General features: G+C 31.8%; 3 non-coding genes across 3 annotated transcripts; 2 read left to right on the top strand and 1 right to left on the bottom strand.

Moving 5' to 3' along the window:
* Positions 1-786: 786 nt before the first annotated feature.
* Positions 787-870, top strand: TRNAY-GUA (transfer RNA tyrosine (anticodon GUA)). The gene has a single exon. It is a non-coding gene; the product is annotated as a tRNA-Tyr (tRNA).
* A 491-nt stretch (positions 871-1,361) lies between these two features.
* TRNAD-GUC (transfer RNA aspartic acid (anticodon GUC)) lies at positions 1,362-1,435 on the top strand. Its single transcript has one exon. It is a non-coding gene; the product is annotated as a tRNA-Asp (tRNA).
* A 2,363-nt stretch (positions 1,436-3,798) lies between these two features.
* TRNAC-GCA (transfer RNA cysteine (anticodon GCA)) lies at positions 3,799-3,870 on the bottom strand. The gene has a single exon. It is a non-coding gene; the product is annotated as a tRNA-Cys (tRNA).
* Positions 3,871-5,835: the final 1,965 nt, after the last annotated feature.

Here is a 5,835-nt window from a genome sequence, read left to right as displayed (position 1 = left end):
ACGAAATTCATTTATTTGATTTGATTAATAGATGTACCTTAGCAATTCGACATGGATCCAATATATTTTATCGAAACATGTGATGAAGAGATTTGCTTTGTCCACCGAACCCAATTTTTAGAAAAAAAAAAAAACACACATAATTTTCGATAACTTCTTGCTCCCTCTTCCCAAAATTCCAGATTTACTTTTTGTTAATTTCCTGGCTTAGTGTGAGATAGAAATACGCCTGTCTCGTCTTAATCTTAATAATGAGTGAATCAATGAATGAAAGTGGAAGAAATGAAGAATGAAAGTGGAAGAAATGAAGTTTAACTCCCCTTTTTATGTTTATGTCAGACCAATCACTTCCCGAAAGGATCTTATACTTTGTATTATTAATATAATCTAGTTTCTTTTTATAATATCGATTTATATAATATAATAATATAATAGATTGAATTTATCTAATTTATTTCTATATCTAATTTATTTCTATATAGAATAGAGTGGCGATTCAAATGAATGATTTATGAGTATAAATCATGAATCAAAAATGGAAAATCATAAAAGATGGAAAAAGCTTTCGGATCTAGTCATATCATTCCATTATATTGACAATTTCAAAAAACTGTTCATACTATGAGCATAGTATGATGTCGGTCAGGCAAATATGCCCCCATCGTCTAGCGGTTCAGGACATCTCTCTTTCAAGGAGGCAGCGGGGATTCGACTTCCCCTGGGGGTAGGGTACTACGAAAGGAAGTTGATCATGGATTATCAATAAACCTATAATTGATTCTTCCTGGGTCGATGCCCGAGCGGTTAATGGGGACGGACTGTAAATTCGTTGGCAATATGTCTACGCTGGTTCAAATCCAGCTCGGCCCAATAATTCGCTGATCCGCCATAACATAAAATGCCCATTTTTTTGTATTTTGTTTTCCAGAAAAGCCAAACAAAAAAATTAGGGAAGAATAAAAAAAGTCCAATTTTCTGATATATCCATCCCTACCGCTATTTGTTTTTTATTTGTTCTATTTATTTGTTCCCATAAATTCTGACCTTGATAATGATCTAGATTCATATCAGGATCATTAAGTATAAAGTTTAATGAAAAGAAAGAGTAAAGTAAAGAAAAAAGACTCTTTTTTTTTTTTCATTTTAAAATTGATTATCGATCGATTTGGCAATAACGAAAGGATTACTAGTAACTAGTAATCCGCGTTGCTCTCACTAAAGCGCATACCCGTATGGATATCAATATATCACTCGCGCCTTTGTTTGTTACAACACGGCGATTCGAATCTAAAATTTAAATAGAAAATGGCTTGAATGAAATCATAAGAATATCTATGCTGTACACTTTTCTTTATTGCCCTGGGATTGTAGTTCAATTGGTCAGAGCACCGCCCTGTCAAGGCGGAAGCTGCGGGTTCGAGCCCCGTCAGTCCCGACGGATACAATAAAAAAAAAATACATCAATTGATCCCTCCATTTTCTGTGAAAGGGAATACAAATGAAAGAATTTCATTCCCAAGGATAGCCTTTTTTATTTATTTTTTCCTTTCCATTTTTTGTTGGGGTTTATTTGTAAACTATTTGTAAACGGTGAAAGTGGAAAAGCAGTCAGATGATACATCATCAGATGATTGTACAAGGAAGGCGGTAGATTATCGAAAAGAAAGAGTGGAAAAGAATATATAGAAATAAAGGAAAGGAATTCTTTTGATTGGGCCAGGAATCCAATTTTGTATTCGGTGTGGATAAAAGAGCTTCCTATGTTATACTATTCAATTCTCGACGGTGAATCGATTTGATAGCTTAGATATTGTTATTCATGATATTGATCCGATTCGATGTCATTGAAATGTAAGTCATCGCATTGAATTTACAAGCGACAAATTTATCATCTCTATGGGATTAAATCCCGAGTTATTGCGAAGTAAAAAAAACAATGAAATTATGGAAGTAAATATTCTCGCATTTATTGCTACAGCGCTGTTCATTCTAGTTCCTACCGCCTTTTTACTTATAATATACGTAAAAACTGTCAGTCAAAGTGATTAATTTGAATGAAACTTGACTTTTTATCAAGGATTTAAGAAAAAAAGGATTCCAATTTCACGTCTTAAATAAATTAAATAAAATGAATGGACTAGAATCAGCAGTATCCTATCAAACTCGATAGTATGGTAGAAAAAAAATATGAATCTTTCTACCATACTATCCATATCTATTATTGTAATGTATAAAGATACAAGCTTAATATAGATGAATCTACAATATGTATCTTCATACATGTCGATATCAATTAAATATATGTAATGAAATATATGTAATGTACATAGTATCTCAATTTTATTTCTTCGCTTGATCTATTTTATTTGTGTTGATTTCAATCAATCTGAAATAATTGAAAGGCAAGTCTTACGATTTTCTAATTCTTTCATTTCATGGAACCGATTTTTAATTTAACTTCTTTTCTTTGATCCATGATATGAAATGAGTCAATAAAGCATGGCATAAATAAAATTCCTAAAATAATAAATAAAACAGGGGGTAAGTGTGCAATATGTGACTACACTAAGGCAAGATCTTATTAAATAAAAGAACTACTTTTTTTCTCTTTGAACAGTAACAGTAAAGAGGGAAGGAAATAAAAACAAACAAATACAGAAAAAAAAAAGGGGGGGGGGTTCCTTGTCCCTCATTGTCCATATATAACTCTGGTAAGAGCTGGTTCATCAAAATAGAAAATTTAGGAAGAATTCTTTTTTTTTTTTAATAAATTGCCTATCATCCGTATCCCTTTTACTTTCGAAATACGAACATGGGAATTATTGAAATGTTTGTTTGATTTTGATTGAAAGGGTATTATTCATAGAATACATTACTCCACTAGAATCCAAGAATTTCGAAATGAAGACTAATAAAATAGTTAAAAAGGCTTTGCAAAACGATCTAGAAAACAATTGATACGGTTTGATTCCTCAACCCAATTAGAAGTACCCCTAGAGTCCACTTCTTCCCCATACTACGAGTGAAAGGGAAAATGTAAAGACTACCATTAAAGCAGCCCAAGCAAGACTTACTATATCCATGTGTATTATGTCCCCTAATTTCTATGAATATGAAACAAATAGGAAGGAATTTTTCCATTATTGTTCACTAATAATAGTGGAATTACCGGTGCAGAGTCAAAAGGAAAAGGGAATTCTGACACACCACCGTTGATGAAACACTTCAATAAATCCGCTTATAACAAGTTCTTATATGATTTCTAGTAAAATCGAGAACCATTAAGCACAAGCAAAATACGCAGTAACACTTTTGGAAGTATCAAAAGAATGTTACTCACATGTAGCAATAATAAGACTTCTTCTTTCTTTTGGTGTCCCTTATTAAGTAAAAGCCAATTATCCATCCAATCTAATATTGATTGGATGCCTGAACACTCAGAGACTTTCATCAGTCTGTATACAAAGTATCTTCCAACCCTTCTACAACCATTCATTAGTTAATTAAACACTCCCGTTATCCAATCTAATTCAAGACTCCGATAGTAGCCCCTCTATTAGTAGGGGAGGGGCTACCATATCAAGATTTACTCATTCCCTTCCACTACTCTAGTTTTTCCTTGAATCCTAGACGTAAGGATTTACAACACTTTAGAAAACAAAACCTCCGGAAGTTTATAATCAAGTTTATAATCAAGAAAGTATCAAGAGTCCTTTTCTTACACTTGTTTTTGCCGGAGAAAATTGGTCGAGTTATATCAGCAAAACAGAATATAGGATTTCGCGTTTTTTGTTGATCAGGCGACACCCGGATTTGAACTGGGGAATAAGGGATTTGCAGTCCCCCGCCTTACCGCTCGGCCATGTCGCCAAAAGGCTACAAACAAAAAAATGAGAGTATCCCCTTTTTATTTTTAGATTGGATCCATACCTTCAATTGGTTATAGTATCTCAAGACACACAATATCTAAAAACAAAAACTTTCCCTTTCTTTTTTCTTTTCTATTGAAAAAGAAAATGTGGATTCTCAGTTACAAAAGTAAAAATGCAGGACAAAAAAATTGGAACCATTAACTATTAACTATTGACGGCAAATTTATGGACGATTCTTCTTCACTTGTCTTTCTCTAATGGTATAAGAAAATAAAAATGGATACATAACTAATTAGTATTGATTTTTTTTTTCAATTTTTCAATTCAATAAAAAAACTTTCTTAATTTCAATTATAAATTATATAATTATAAATTATATTATAATAATATAACAGCAATTATGAGTCTATGTAAACCCCCGAACATAAGTTGTTACACAGCTCTAGTTATCTAATGAGGTATTTTATCTATCTAGATATGATGTCCATAGGGAATCAGCAAGAAATTATCGTGTTTCAATTTTTCATTGAATAGATTAAAATTAAAGAAAAAATAGAATTTTTGATAGAGCACGCCATGTGTTGTCTCCACTAGAGAGCTATAATGGAATAAAAAGAAAAGAGGAAAGACATATATAAATAGAAATGCTATATCTGCATATGTTTAATAAATACAAGCCCTCTTTTCGTACGCACTTCAATCATATTCTAAATATTCTACTAAAAAATAAAAAACTAAAAAATGGGTAAAAACATCTCTCTTCTCTGCGAATCATTTTTTGAACAGAACAATGGAATCTATGAAAAAATTAAGTGCTAGAAAAATCAACTCTCTCCCGATATATATTTTATGATTATTTTGTCTTTATCTCAACGAACAGATCAAATCAGGAATTCATTTCATTTTTCTGGTATTCAATCGGATTGGAATATGGAATATCATAATAATGGTAGAAATTGAATTATTATTTTTTTTTTTGATATTCTATACAAAACTCCATAAGGCTAAATGGCATTTATCAATTCTTTTATGTAGCTGTTTGTTATAAATATAAATTAAAATTTGAGTATAATTTTTCTTCTTCCGTTCATACGCATTTCATACATTCCATATATATTATATGGTATATGGAGTTAGATAAAATTTCATGTGATTCAGTAAACAGAATAGAAATTCAATTCCATCATTATTAGATCGATTCATATGATTCGATGAAGAATGAGAAAAGAATGGGATTTTTTTGATAAATGGGAAATTCAAAATGCTCGGGAATGAAAATGGGGAAATGTATACAATACCTGGGTTGAATCAGATACAATTTGAAGGATTTTGTGGGTTCATGGATCGGGGCTTAACAGAAGAACTTGATAAGTTTCCAAAAATTGAAGATACAGATCAAGAAATTGAATTTCAATTATTTGTGGAAACATATCAATTGGTGGAACCGTTGATAAAAGAAAGGGATGCTGTATATGAATCACTCACATATTCTTCTAAATTATATGTATCCGCAGGATTAATTTTGAAAACCAGTAAGGATATGCAAGAACAAACAATTTTTATTGGAAACATTCCTTTAATGAACTCCCTCGGAACTTCTATAGTAAATGGAATATACAGAATTGTGATCAATCAAATATTGCAAAGCCCCGGTATCTATTATCGATCAGAATTGGATCCTAACGGAATTTCGGTCTATACTGGTACCATAATATCAGATTGGGGGGGGAGGTTCGAATTAGAGATTGATAGAAAAGCAAGGATATGGGCTCGTGTAAGTAGGAAACAGAAAATATCTATTCTAGTTCTATCATCAGCTATGGGTTCGAATCTAAGAGAAATTCTAGAGAATGTTTGCTACCCTGAAATTTTCTTGTCTTTCCTGACCGATAAGGAAAAAAAAAAAATTGGGTCAAAAGAAAATGCCATTTTGGAGTTTTATCAACAATTTTCTTGTGTAGGC

The sequence above is a fragment of the Durio zibethinus genome, unplaced genomic scaffold (assembly GCF_047325235.1).
Source record: "Durio zibethinus cultivar Kanyao isolate XHJ-2024 unplaced genomic scaffold, ASM4732523v1 HiC_scaffold_257, whole genome shotgun sequence".
In the NCBI taxonomy this organism is placed as follows: Eukaryota; Viridiplantae; Streptophyta; class Magnoliopsida; order Malvales; family Malvaceae; genus Durio; species Durio zibethinus.
The sequence above is the reverse complement of the archived record's forward strand: the minus strand, read 5'-3'. Positions and strand labels throughout refer to the sequence as shown.